Source organism: Sarcophilus harrisii, chromosome 2, assembly GCF_902635505.1.
Source record: "Sarcophilus harrisii chromosome 2, mSarHar1.11, whole genome shotgun sequence".
Lineage (NCBI taxonomy): Eukaryota > Metazoa > Chordata > Mammalia > Dasyuromorphia > Dasyuridae > Sarcophilus > Sarcophilus harrisii.
This window is the reverse complement of record NC_045427.1, coordinates 630,169,327-630,184,706: the sequence shown is the minus strand read 5'-3', so window position 1 is coordinate 630,184,706 and position 15,380 is coordinate 630,169,327. Positions and strand designations below refer to the sequence as shown.

General features: G+C 33.9%; 1 protein-coding gene across 1 annotated transcript in view; it reads left to right on the top strand.

Moving 5' to 3' along the window:
* The window catches only part of ETFA (electron transfer flavoprotein subunit alpha), a 72,141-nt gene that overhangs the window by 9,543 nt on the left and 47,218 nt on the right, over positions 1–15,380 (top strand). The gene's annotated exons all lie outside the window — the stretch shown is intronic.

Here is a 15,380-nt window from a genome sequence, read left to right as displayed (position 1 = left end):
TCAGCAAGGATATAAAAGAGTTTATCAAGAAATTCAGAATTTCAGTGTTTACATGTGTGTACCTGAAACTTAATATTTTTCTCCTCAGTCAGCCTTTTTAAAGGCATTGGGTCTGTAAATAGAAGGCAAATTTTCCAGTATATCCCATTTGCTTTTTTTTTTTTTTTTAAGTATTATAAGACTGTAGTAACTTTTAGCAAGAGATTTGACTCTAGGCATTAGTCTCAGTGTGTTTAAAGGTTGTAAGTTCAAGTTTACATAATTACCTTTAATGGCCTGGGGGGAGAATATATATTGTAAAAATCTCACTTTTTAAGTTTTTATTAAATGAAAAGGGAAATAGTTAGGGAATGGCTAATTGAAGAGATAGGTGATGGGACTTGAAATATTCCATCTAGAGGGCATAGATATTATCTAAACTCACAATGGGTTGAAGACCTATTGAACAAGTGTTCAAATCATATTTTAAAACACAACATAAATTGAATCTACCTTGTTAGAAATCTCAGCTGTAAAGTTAACATTCTTAAGTACTGAGCTCTCCTATCTGGGATGTTAAATTTTACATTATTGAAACACTGGGGGAAGATAACATTGAGGTGACACTTAAAAGAGTAGTCTGGTATACTTAAACTTGTCAAATAGGGAAAAAAAGCAGATACTAAATAGGAGTTGAGGTGTAAACTTGTTTTATGCTTATGACCAACTTCATGTTAATTAAGGGATGTTCAGACAGAGAGAAATGGTCATTTTTATTTGAGTTTTTCAGGATCTGTTTTGCCAAGAAGGTGTTTGAAGGAATCCTAGATACTTGTGTAGCACAAATAGTATAATACCAAAATACAAAAGAACATTTCATATATAGATCTTATAATTTCTTGAATAGAAGATAGTGGAGAGAAGCCAGAGCTCTCTTCAGCTTGCCTCGGAAATATCTCTAAATTGAGCCTCTTAACGGATTCTAGAGTGACAGAATCCACAAAAAGATGAAGTAAAACAATATTCTAGTTCAAGACAACTTAGAATAACTTCAGGAAAGTTCTTTCTCACTTGAGTAAAAGGGTTGTTTGTGGGAGGCTCTTAACTGCAGCACAGATCAGCAGCCATGGCTCTTCAGATGTGGCTCAGCAGGCTAGTGGCACAACAGGCTAGCTGTGAAGCCTCCAGTGCCAGCTCAGAAGGTGAATTTCAAGCCCTGGACCTTGGCACAACAGGTACAACTAGATTGGGTCAATTCTGTGTGGTGGACAAGCTGCCAGCCCCTTTGGGCCCAGTGTGGAAAGCAAGTGACAAAGTCCCTTCTCCCCTGCAAAAGAAACTTGAGTCAGTGTCCCCTGAGCCCTAGTTGAAGAGCTCAATTTTCAAAGATGAGCAAAAAACCAAAAAGAGCTTTGACCATAGAAAACTATTATAGCAATAAAGGAAGATCAGAACAAAAACTTGGAAGGGGACAGCAATGGTAAAATGTTCACATGTGATGCTTCAAAAGGGAATATAAATTGGTCTCATGATCAAAGGTTTCTCCTGGGAGAGCTCAAAAAAGATTTTGAAAATCAAGTAAGAGACATAGAAGAATTGGGAAAAGAAAGAGTTATGCAGGAGAATTATGAAAAAAGAAACAACAGCTTGGGAAAGGAAGCATAAAAATTGACTGAAGAAAACAACTTAAAAGTAGAATTTGGCCAAATAGAAAAGGAGGTTAAAAAAAGCTAGCACAAAATAATTCATTAAAGATTAAAATTGGACAATTGGAAGCTAATGACTCTGAGATATCAAAAATCAAATAAAATCAGAAGAATGAAAAAATAGAAGAAAGTGTAAAATACCTCATTGGAAAAATAACTGACTTAGGGAAATAGATTTACAAGAGAGAATTTAAGAATTATTGGATTACACGAAAATCAACAAAAAATTAGCCTGAATAACATTTTTTGAAGAAATTATCCAGGAAAATTGCCCTGATATCCTAGAACCAGAGGGCAAAAAAGTAATTGAAAGAATTTACTGATGACCTGTCATCAGTGGAAAGAGTGATCCCAAAGTGAAAACTCCAAGGAGTATTATAGCCAAATTCCATAATTATCAGGTCAAGGAGAAAATAATGCAGGCAGCCAGAAAGAAACAGATTAAGTTCCTATGAGCCACAGTCAGGTTTATTCAGAATTTAGCAGCTTTATATCTTAAGGGGTCAGAGGGTCCAGAATATGGTATTCCAAAAGGTAAAAGAGCTTGGATTACAACCAAGAATCGAGTTACCCAGAACAATTGAGTAGGGGAAATTTTCAATTTCAGGGGAAAATTCAGTGAAATAGGGGACCTTCAAACTTTCTTGATGAAAAGACTAGAGCTGAATAGAAAATTCAGTCTTCAAATACAAGACTCAAGAGAAGCCTCATAAAGTAAATAGAAAAGAAAATGATTGTTGTCCTTTATATTCAAAGAGGACTAAAATGACATTACGAAAGCCAGATTACAGGGTATCTTGACTGTGACTGATCTTCTGATCACGATGCTTGGAATACTCTGCCACAGATTGGCCACCAAGAGTCCATGGGACCATTTGGGTTGGAATGTCCAACTTTGAATATCTTGTGCTTCTGAGCTACTTCAGTCCTGCTTTGCTCCTAGAGCACTACCCCTTCTCTGCTGAGCGCAGTCATGCAGGGCAGTCCTGTGCCAGTATCTCCCATGTTGTACAGTCAATTCTAAAGTTCTTGAGACCTTGGGAGTGCCCTTGTATTGCTTTTTCTGGCAGTGCTTGGCTTCTGTGAATTTCCCACAAAATATCCTTTTTGGCAAATGTACATTTGGCATTTGGACAGTGTGGCCACCCAATGGAGTTTTGCTCTCTGCAATAGAGTTTGAATGCTTGGTAGTTTAGCTTGAGAAAGGACCTTAGTGTCTGATATCTTATCCAGGTGATCTTCAGAATCTTCCTGAGACATATGGAAGTGATGGAAGGGATTCAGTTTCTTGGCACGATGTTGATAGACTGTTGGGGTTTCTCAGGCACACAACAACAAGGTCAGCACAGTGGCTCTGCAGACCTTCAGTTTGGTGGTCAATCTAATATTCTCCTCTCCCACACTAATCTTTGGAGCTTTCTAAACCCTGAGCTAGCTCTGGACATGTGTGTGTCAATCTCATTATCAATGTGGACATCCCTGGAAAGTGTATTGCCTAGGTAAGTGAACACAACATTCAGTAATGTTAAGTTGTTTATATCCCTACAGGGGAAGATGATATTTGTAACTCTTGAGAACTGTATGTTAGAGAAGTTAGAAGAATTGTATACAGACAGAGGATGTGGGTATGAGTTGACTTTGATGTGAAGATAAAAATAAACTAAGGAATGAAAAAAAGAATTGTAGTGGGAGAAGAGGAAAGGAGGAGGCAGAATATGGCAAATTATGTCACATGAAGAAGTACAAAAGACCTATTAAAGTAGAAGGAAAGAAGGGATGGAGTAAGTATTCTTTGAATCTTACTCATCACATTTGGCTTAAAGAGGGAATAACACACACTGTGTTATTATTAGTTTATTATTTTATTTATTTTACTAATACTAATACTAATATTAGTATTATTTATTAGTTTATTAGTTGAATATAGAACTTTATCTTACTTTATTTCTATGGGATAGATATGATTTCCTATAGGGTAGGATAGGAGGGGAAAGAGAAAGAAAAGGGAACAGTGAAAGGTAATAGATGAGAGGGCAGAAAAATACTTCTACTTAAGAGAAAAGGGAAAGAAAAGGGGTGAGAGAAGGGAGGGAGATGGGAGTCAGAAGCAAAATACTGGTGAGGAGAGATGGTGAAAGGAGAGAAAAAATATAAATAGGGAAACTAGGGTAGAGGGAAATACACAATAATAATAACTGTGAATATGAATAGTATGAACTCTCCCATAAAATGGAAGGGGATAGTTGAGTGGATTAAAAGCTTGAATCCTACAATATGTTTATAAGAAATGTGTTAAGTAGATGCATACAGAATAAAGGTAAAAGGCCAAAGCAAGATTATGCTTTGGCTGAAGTAAAAAAGCAGGAATTGCAATCCTGATCTCAGACTAAGCAAAAGCAAAAATAGATCTAATTAAAAGAGATAACGAAGGAAACTGCGTTTTGCTAAAGGGTATGTCAGACAATGAAGTAATATCAATATTAAATATATATGCACCAAGTGATAAAAACATCCAAATAAGAAGTTAAATGAGAAACATGATGAAATAAGACAGCCCCACTATACTGTGGGGGATCTCAACCTCTTAGAACTAGATAATCTAACCATAACATAAACAAGAAAGAAGGAGTTGACTAGAAATTTAAAAAAAGTTAGATGTGATAGACCATTAAGGAAAATCTAATGGAGATAGAATTATATCTTTTTTTCTCCAGTACTACATGGCAGTTACACAAAAATTGACTATATATTAGGACATAAAAACCACAGTCAGTGGAGAAAGGCAGAATATATGAAATACGTCCTTTTCGGATCATGATGCAACAAAAATTACATGTAATAAAGAGTCATGGAAAAATGGATGAAAAATTAAGTGGAAACTAATTTTAAGACTGAGTGGGTCAAACATCAAATCATAGATGCATTAATTTCATCCAAGAGAATGACAATAATGAGAATATACCAAAACTTTAAGGGATGTAACCAAAGCAGTTCTTACAGGAAATTTTATCTCTTCAAATTTTATGTGAATAAAATAGAGAAAGGAAAGAGGAATGAAACTGGGCATGCAGCTAAAAAAGATAGAAAAAAGAAAAACCCCTTTACCCTTACCCCATTAAATACCAAATTAGGAATTCTGAAAAATCAAAGGAGAAAGCAACAAAATTGCAAATAAGAAAACTAATTGCAAATAGAAAACTAAGTTGGTTTATATGAAAAAAAAAACCTAGTAAAATAGATAAACTTTTGGTTTGGTTAATTTGGTTAGATTTGATTAGAAGAAGAAGAAAAGAAGATTACCAGATGAACTCACCACCAAAGGAGAGGAAATTAAAGAATAATTACATGATATTTTGCCCAAGTATATGCCAATAAATTTGACAGTCTAATTGAAAGGGAAGAATAAGGGAAGAATATTTGTTAAAATATAAATTGTCCAGATTAACAGGAAGAGGAAATAAAATAAGTAACTCATTTTTAGAAGAAGAAATCAAACAAGCCATCAATGAACTCCCTAAGGAAAAAACTCAAACCAGATGAGTTTAGTGAATTCTACCATACATTTAAAGAATAATTAATTCCAATACTATATAAATATTTGGGAAAATAGGCAAAGAAGGAGTTCTGCCAAATTCCTTTTATGACACAAATAATGGTGCTGGTACCTAAATCAGAAAGAACCAAAAAAATTTTTGATGCAAAAAATTAAAATACAATATTAGCAAAGAGATTGTAGAAATTTATCATTAGAATAATACATTAAGACCTCATAGAATTTATACCAGGAATGCAGGGCTGATTCAATAATGGGGAAATAATTGACCATATCAGTAACAAAAGAGAAATGATTTATTTCAATAGATGCAAAAAAAGCTTTTGACAAAATACCTTTTCCTATTAAATAGCGAGCTTACAAATAAAGGGGGTTTTCCTTAAAATGATAAGCAGCATCTGTATAAAACCATCAACAAACATTATTTGTAATGGGAATAAGCTAGAAACATTCTGGAAAGACTGGGGGGTAAGAAAAAAAAAGGATGCCTCAGAGATCCCTTATTGTTCAGTATTGTACTAGAAATGTTAGCTTTAGCAATGAGGAAAAAACAAATTGAAGAATTTAAGAGTAGGCAGTGAGGAAACAAAACACACTCTGCAAATGATATGATGCTGTACTTAGAGAATCAACTAAAAAACTCCTTGAAACAGTTAACTTTAGCAAAGTTGCAAGATATCAAATCCACATAAATCATTAGCATTTCTGTATGTTACCAATAAAACCCAGCAGCAAGAGATAGAAAAATCCCATTTAAAATAATTATAGACAATAATAATTAGAAAAAATACCATTAAGTAAAAAATGGATAGGGATTTTAGATCACATTAAGGATGTTCACTATTTTCCTGTAAAAGGAGATTTTTTTATCCTTTGCCATCTCAGTTTATTCTTCTTCCCATCTTCTGCCTCAGAAAAATCTGGATTTTTCCTCTTTGGCCTCTTAAGAAGTTAGTGATAGAAAGATGTCAATGCCATTTGTGAGCATATAGCAAGGTAGTCGGTCTGAATAAACATAACTTTATGATTTATACTGATGAAGAATTATGGAAAGTCACCCTAAGAATCCAAAAGTAAAATGAAATTGCTCTTAGGGATTTTATGTTTCTAATAGCGACCAGGGACCCACCTAAAATCATTTTCATAGATGCAGTGTTTTTAGTAAATCTAAGAATAGTGAGTTTTAAATTGAAGGTGGTCTAGATTGAGATGATTTTAAAAAATAAATGATCAAAACATGAATACAAGTTCTCAGAGCCATACTGGAAAAGTTTGAAAGATAGTAAAAATTATTTTTATTTTCCTATTGCATTAGTCTTGGAAAGGATTTTTTTTTTTTTTTTTTTGCTGAGGCACTTGGGGTTAAGAGAGTTGCCCAAGGTCCCACAGCTAGGAAGTGCTAAACGTCTGAGATTGGATTTGAACACAGGTCCTCCTGAATTCAGAGCTAGTGCTCTATCTACTGTGCCACTTAGTTGCCCTTGGAAAAGATTCTACAACAGTAATAAAGTGATAATTTTATATTGAAGTCCCTTATTAGATGTTGACATTAAGTACATCAAGCAGCAGATTGGTTTTGGTTTCTCAAGCTTTTTTTGTTAATGCTTTAGTAACATTATTCATCCTAAAGTTTCCTTTTTAAAAATACAAATTTGTATTAAATACAACTTAAATTGAAATTCGTGAATATTGACTTTTAACATAGTAAATGGTCATTTTTGTTAAAGGAGAAAAAAGTCTCTCTCTTGGAGTTTATCTAATTGGCATCCTGTTTTATTGTATACAATTTCTGTGTTCCAGGATGCAACATAAAATTCTTTTTGCATCAGGATCAATATTAAAACATTGATACAATGCATCATAAAAAGGAGGTTTGCATTTAATGAAAGGTTGCTTTAATACTGTATCTTTTAGTATTTTTGACTATAGTAGGAACTATTCTGAAGCTATTTTTAAAAAATGTTGCAGGTTTAAAAAAAGTGAGTGGTCAAAGAACAAATCATAGCAATGATTTCATTAAAAGTAATAACAATGTGACAAAATTCCAAATTATGTGGATTGAAACCAGAACATAATTAGGGGAAGTGTTATATCTCTTTTTTATTTTTTTATTATAGCTTTTTATTTACAAGATATATGCATAGGTAAATTTTCAGCATTGACAGTTGCAAATCCTTTTGTTCCAACTTTTTCCCTCCTTCCCCCCATCCCCTCCTCCAGATGGTAAGTTGACCAATACATGTTAAATATGTTAAAGTATAAGTTAAATACAAAATATGTGTACATGTCCAAACAGTTATTTTGCTGCACAAAAGAATCGGACTTAGAAATAATGTACTATTAGCTTGTGAAGGAAATCAGAAATGCAGGTGGACAAAATAGAAGGATTGGGAATTCTATGTAGTGGTTCATAGTCATCTCCCAGAGTTCTTTCCCTGGGTGTAGCTGGTTCAGTTCATTACTGCTCTATTGGAACTGATTTGGTTCATCTCATTGTTGAAGATGGCCATGTACATCAGAATTAATCATTGTATAGTATTGTTGTTGAAGTATATAATGATCCTATACTATCCTGAGTCCTGTTCATTTCACTCAGCATCAGTTCATGTAAGTCTCTCCAGGCATTTCTGAAATCATCCTCCTGGTCATTTCTTACAGAACAGTAATATTCTATAATATTCATATACCACAGTTTATTCAGCCATTCTCCAATTGATGGGCATCTACTCAGTTTCCAGTTTCTGGCCACTACAAACAGGGCTGCCACAAGCATTCGTGCACATACAGGTCCCTTTCCCTTCTTTAAAATGTCTTTGGGATATAAGCCCAATAGTAATACTGTTGGGTCAAAGGGTACACACAGTTTGGTAGCTTTTTGACCATAGTTCCAAATTGCTCTCCAGAATGTGTCAGTGTCCCAGTTTTCCCACATCTCCTCCAACATTCCGAATTATCTTTCCCTGTCATTCTAGCCAACCTGACAGGTGTGTAATGGTATCTCAGAGTTGTCTTAATTTGCATTTCTCTGATTAATAATAACTTGGAGCATTTTTTCATATGGCTAGAAATAGTTTGAATTCGTCTGTTCGTAGCCTTTGACCATTTCTCAGTTGGAGAATGGCTTGATTTCTTATAAATTAGAGTTAATTCTCTATATATTTTGGAAATGAGTCCTTTATCAGAACCTTTGACTGTAAAAAATGTTTTCCCAGTTTATTGCTTCCCTTCTAATCTTGTCTACGTTAGTTTTGTTTGTATAAAAACTTTTCAATTTGATAAAATCAAAATTTTCCATTTTGTGATCAATAATGATCTCTAGTTGGAAGTGTTATATCTCTTAAAGCTTATATCAGTAAAAGAGATCAGATCATTTGTGCATACTATTAAATAAGCAAGAAAAATAATTCCTCCTTCCCCATCCATGAAACATAAAAATACAAATCATGAAAATTAAAGCAGAGGTCAATAAAGTAAAAAACAAGAAAAATCCAAAACTTTGTTTTAACAAATAAAACCAGGCACTGGTTTTGTTTTGAAAAAAAAATTTTGGTAAATCATTAATTTATCTCACATTTTAAAAGAATTTCTAGTATCAAAAATGAAAAAGTTGAATGTACCACCAATGAAGATGAAATTAAAGCAGTTATTGGGAAATTTAAAAAAATTTTAATAGCCTTTTATTTACAGGTTATATGTATGGGTAACTTTATAGCATTGACAACTGCCAAACCTCTTGTTCCAATTTTTCCCCCTCCTTTCCCCTACCCTCTCGCCCAGATGGCAGGATGACCAGTAGATGTTAAATATATTAAAATATAAATTAGATACACAATAAGTATACATGAACAAACTGTTATTTTGCTGTACAAAAAGAATTGGACTCCCAAATATTGTACAATTAGCCTGTGAAGGAAATCAAAGATGCAGGTGGGCAAAAATATAGGGATTGGGAATTCAATGTAATGGTTTTTAGTCATCTCCCAGAGTTCTTTCTCTGGGTGTAGCTGGTTCAGTACATTTCTGCTCCGTGGGAACTGATTTGGTTCATCTCATTGCTGAGGATGGCCAGATCCATCAGAACTGGTCATCATATAGTATTGTTGTTGAAGTATATAATGATCTCCTGGTCCTGCTCGTTTCACTCAGCATCAGTTCGTGTAAGTCTCTTCAGGCCTTTCTGAAATCATCCTGCTGGTCATTTCTTACAGAACAATAATATTCCATAACATTCATATACCACAATTTATTCAGCCATTCTCCCACTGATGGACATCCACTCAGTTTCCAGTTTCTGGCCACTACAAAGAGAGCTGCCACAAACATTCGTGCACATACAGGTCCCTTTCCCTTCTTTATGATCTCTTTGGGACATAAGCCCAGTAGTAACACTGCTGGATCAAAGGGTATGCACAGTTTGATAACTTTTTGAGCATAGTTTCAAATCGCTTTCCAGAATGGTTGGATGTATTCACAGTTCCACCAACAATGTATTAGTGTCCCTGTTTTCCCACATCCCCTCCAACATTCAGAGTTATCTTTACCTGTCATTCTAGCCAGTCTGACAGGTGTGTAGTGGTATCTCAGAGTTGTCTTAATTTGCATTTCTCTGATTAATAATGACTTGGAGCATCTTTTCATATGGATAGTTATAAAAACATAAACTGTCCACACTATCAGAAGAGGAAATAAGATGAAATAAAATACTTCAATATCTTATCTTAGCAAAAAATCAAAACAAGCCACATTTAAATGAACTTTGTAAGAAAAATTTCCAGAACCCAGATAAATTTACGAGCAGCTTGTCCCAAGCATTTAAAAAACAGCTCAATACTATATAAAACTCTTTGGAAAAAAAAGGTAAATGAGTCCTACCAAATTCCTTCTGTGACCATAAATATGGATTTTATGCCAAGAATCAGGGAAAGAGAAAAACAGGAAAAAACACTCTAGGCCAATTTTTAAAAATAGCTTTTTGTTTTTCAAAATACATGCAAAGATAATTTTTAACATTCTCTCCTACAAAATCTTGTGTTCCAAGTTTTTCTTCTTCCTTCCCATCATTCCCCTCCTCTAGACAGCAAGTTATCCAATATAGGGTAAACCTGTGCAGTTTTTCTAAATATATTTCCACATTTGTCATGCTGCACAAGAAAAATCAGAGCAAAAGGGAAAAAATGAGAAAGAAAAAACAGAAGCAAACAACAAAAAAGGTAAATAAATTATGTTGTGGTCTATACTCAGTCCCCACAGTCCTCTCTCTGGGTGCAGATGGCTTTCTCTATCACAAGACCTTTGGAAATGGCCTGAATCACCTTATTATTGAAAAGAACTACAGTTGATGATCATATAATCTTGCAGTTGCTAAGTACAGTGATCTGGTTTTACTTACTTCACTTAGCATCTGTTCATGTAAGTCTCTCCAGGCCTCTCTGAAATCATCTTGCTGGTTGTTTCTTACAGAACAATAATATTCCATAACATCTGTATTTCACAGTTTCTTTAGCCAATTTCCAATTGATGGGCATCCACTCTGTTTCCAGTTTCTGGCCACTACAAAGAGGGCTGCCACAAATATTTTTGCACATGTGGGTCCCTTTCCCTTCTTTAAAATCTCTTTGGGAAAAAGCCCAGTAGTAACACTGTCTTATCAAAGGGTATGCACAGTTTGATGGCCCTTTGGGCATAGTTCCAAATTGCTCACAACTCCACCAACAATGTATTAGTGTCCCAGTTTTCCCACATCCCCTCCTACATTTATCATTATCTTTTCCTGTCACCTTAGTCACTCTGAGAGGTATAATGTGGTATCTCAGAGTTAGCTGTCTTAGTTTGCATTTCTCTCATCAGTAGCGACTTGGAGCAGTTTTTCATATGACTAGAAATAACTAATTTCTTTGTCTGAAAATTGTCTATTCATATTCTTTGACCATTTATCAATTGGAGAATGCCTTCTATTATACATTTGGGTGAATTCTTTATATATTTTAGAAATAAAGGCTTTATTAGAACCCTTGCATGTAAAATTTCCCCACCCCCCAGTTTTCTGCTTCTCTTTTAATCTTGGTTGCATTGATTTAATTTGTACAAAAACTTTAAATTTTATATAATCAAAACTACCCATTTTGCATTTCATAATGTTCTCTAGTTCTTCCTTGGCCATAAATTCCTTTTCCACAGATCTGAAAATTAGATTATACTTTGTTCTCTTAATTTGCTTATATTATCACCATTTATATCTAAATCATAAACCTATTTTGACCTTATCTTGGTATAGGGTGCTAGGTGTTGGTCAATGCCTAGTTTCTGCCATTTTATTTCCCAGTTTTTCTAGCAGTTTTTGTCAACTACTGAATTTTTATCCCAGAAGCTGGGGTTTTTGGGTTTGTCAAACACTAGATTGTTGTAGTCATTGACTGTTGTGTCTTGTGAGCCTAACCTATTCCATTGATCCACTACTTTATTTCTTATCCAGTACCAAATGTTTCTGATGACTGCAGCTTTGTAATATAGTTTTAGGTCTGTTTCAGCAAAGGCTAATTTTCTTAATGAAATTAATGTAAAAATTTAAAATCTTAAGAGATTGCAATATATCACAAAATATATGCTAATTAGGTTGAATTTGTATTTGGAATGCGAGAGGTTCAGTATTATAAAAATTATCAGCATAGTTAATCATAATAACATTCCACAAAAATCATTTAAGTAGATGCAGAAAGAGGTTTTGACAAAATACAATATCCATTCAAACATAGGAATAAGTAAGAGTTTTTCTTAAAATGTTACTTACCTAAAACTAAGAGTAAGCATTATCTTTAATGGGGATAAACTAGAAGCCTTTCAAATAAGATCAGGGATGAAGTAAGGATGCTTATCATCATCATCATCCATCGTTGTATAAGAAACTTACTATAAGCAAGAAGACAGGAATAAAAAAAGGTGATGAGGAAATAACTTACTTTTTTATAGATGTATATATGTTAGGTAAAGTGCTAGCCCTTGAGTCAAGAGTGACTGACTTCAAATCCGTTCTTGGACATCTGTTAGCTGTGTGGCCTTGGATAAATCATTTTACTCTATTTCCCTTAGTTTCCAAATCTATAAAATGAGTTTGGGAAGGAAATGGCCAACTACTGCAGTGTATCTGCCAAGAAAATCCCAAGGGGGTCACAAAGAGTTGTACACAACTAACTAAACAACAACAAATCTATGATGGTCTACTTAGAAACCAACTTAAAACAAATAACTAGTAAATTTGCAAGTTATAAAATAAACCTACAAAAACCATCAGCCTTTCTATATATTACCAATAAAATCTAACAGGAAGAGATAGAAAGAGATTCTATTTGAAATAACTTTTCAAAGAAACTAAGATTTTAATGACATCTACCTTGTATTGTAAAGCTTTCTTATTTTTACCAAATTAAGATGTATATTTTATGGTGTAGTATATAATTTATACAATCTAACAAAAGATATAAAATAACTGAAGACACAAGTATAGGAAGTTTACCTGCCAAGACATCCGTATACGTCTTTAAAACATATATAAATATGCTTTAAAAATGATTTTCACACACAAGATGGATCTAAACAATTGGAGAAGTATATGTTGCTCTCAGATTTACTGAGCCAATATAATAAAAATGACAATGCTACTTAAATTCATTATTTAAAAAATTTATTATTGCTTTTTATTGACAAAACATATGCATAGGTAATTTTTCAACATTGACCTTTGCAAAACCTTCTGTTCCAAATTTCCCCCTCCTTCCCCTTACCCCCTCCCCTACTTAAATTCATAATGCAGTGCCATACTAAACCATGGAAGTATTATATTATAGAGCTAGGAAAAATAACAATTTATCTGGGAGACGAGATCAAGAATATTAAAGAAATCAATGGGATCATGTGCAAAAATGTTTGTGGCAGCCCTTTTTGTAGTGGCAAGAAACTGGAAACTGAGTGAATACATCAGTTGGGGAATGGCTGAATAAGTTACAGTATATGAATGTTATGGAATATTATTGTTGTATAAGAAATGATTAGGAGGATGATTTTAGAGAGGCCTGGAGAGACTTACACCAACTAAGAGAAATGAACAGAACCAGGAGATCCTTGTACCTGGCAACAGCAAGATTATATGAATATCAATTCTGATGGATGTGGCTCTTTCCAACAGTGAGATGATTGAGGCCAGTTCCAATGATCCTGTGACAGAGAGAGCCATCTACCCCCAGAGAGAACTGAGGGAACTGAGTGTGGATCACAACATAACATTCTCACTCTTTTTGTTGTTGTTCGCTTGCATTTTATTTTCTTACTCATTTACTTTCCTTTTTGATATGATTTTTCTTGTGAAGCAAGAGAATTGTATAAATATTCATTAAAAAAAGAAATCAGTGGGGAAAACAAGTGAAGGAAAGCAGCATAGCAGTACTAGATTTCAAACTATTGCAAAAGGGTAGTCATCAAAACAATCTGATACTGGCTAAGAAATGGAGTGGCGGATCAGTGGAATAGATTTGGTACGTAATATTCAGTAGTAAGGGAATCACAACACCCTAGTGTTTGATAAATCCAAAAATCCTAGCGATTGGGACAAGAACTCGCTATTTGCTAAAAAAAAAAAAAAAAAAAAAAAAAAAAAAATACAACCCCTGGATAACTGGAAAAACTGGAAAGCAGTCTGGCAGAAACTAAGCATAGACCAATATTTTACACCATATATCAAGATAAGATCAAAATTGGTACATGGTACAGACTTCAAGAAGAACATCATAAACAGATTGTGGGAAAATTACTTGTTAGATTTATAGATGGGGGAAGAGTTCATGACAAAAAGAAGGTCACCGGAAATAAAATGGATAATTTTAATTACATGATATTAAAAAAGCTTTTATACTAACAAAACCAAAGCAGCCAAAATTGGAGAGAAAGCAAAAGTAGGAAAATTTTATGTAATTTGTTTAATAAAGATCTCATTTCTCAGTTGTTTAGCCATACGTTTAAAATTGTCATTCCCCAATTGATAGATCGCCAGAGATATAAACAAAGTTTTCAGAAGTTGTCAAAACTATTAATAGTTGTATAGAAAAATGCTCTGTTACTAATAAGGAGAGAAACACATTGGCTTTGTGATCCTTGACAAGGTGTTGCTTATTGTCCCAAACAATTCTGTTTGACTCTAGTGGCCTGGAGCAGGAAGATCTAAATTCAAATCTGGGTCCACATACTTCCCACCTGTGTGACCCTGAGCAAGTCACTTAATATCTTATTTTGCTGCTTTTTACAGCTGAGGAAATCGATAATAATAGCACCTATCTTTCAGGTAATAAGTATCAATTGAAATAGTAATTGTAATGTGCTTAGCATAGTGTCTGGCACATAATAAGCACTATGTGAATTCTGGCTATTATTGGAAAGTTAAATTGATTTGTTCAGAGTCTCAAATAAGTGTCACCGATGTGATTTGAATCCAAGTCCTGGTTCCCAAGTCCAGTGATATACCCATTATACCATGTTGCCTCTTAAATTAATGATCACCTAAAAATGTTAATAGGTAACATAACATATTAAAAGCCTACCAAGTGCATTGCATCATGTATGTTATCTTACTTGATCCCCACAAAAGTCCTGGAAGGTAGATACTATTGCTGTAATGCCCATTTTACATCTGAATAAATAGGATGAGCAAAGTTAAATGACTATTAGGTGACCAGAAGCACACAGATAGTAAATATCTGAGTCAAGATTTGATATCAGGTCTTTCTGACTCTAACACTCTGTTCACTTGTACTGTCTATTATGCTGTATAGGAATAAAACAACATAAGCCTTAAGCATCATGGAGTATACTTTATAGGAGTAGATTTAACTAAGAAGTCTCCCCAGTATTCTTGTTTTGAAAGGAATCCTTTAAAATCTGGAGCTTTATTATTTTGGCTTTTCCTATAGCTGTCATCATATTATGTCATTCAGGATCTGCTGATCCAGTAATATTTGTAGTGCTAAAAATAAGCCAAGTGAGTTATTGGCAAAGAAACTCTATGAATATGTAACAACAAAATGAATTGCCTAAAGGATTATTTATTTATTTGAGATTATTGAGAAACTGGTATAACAAAAGATATTGGACTTCTCTCT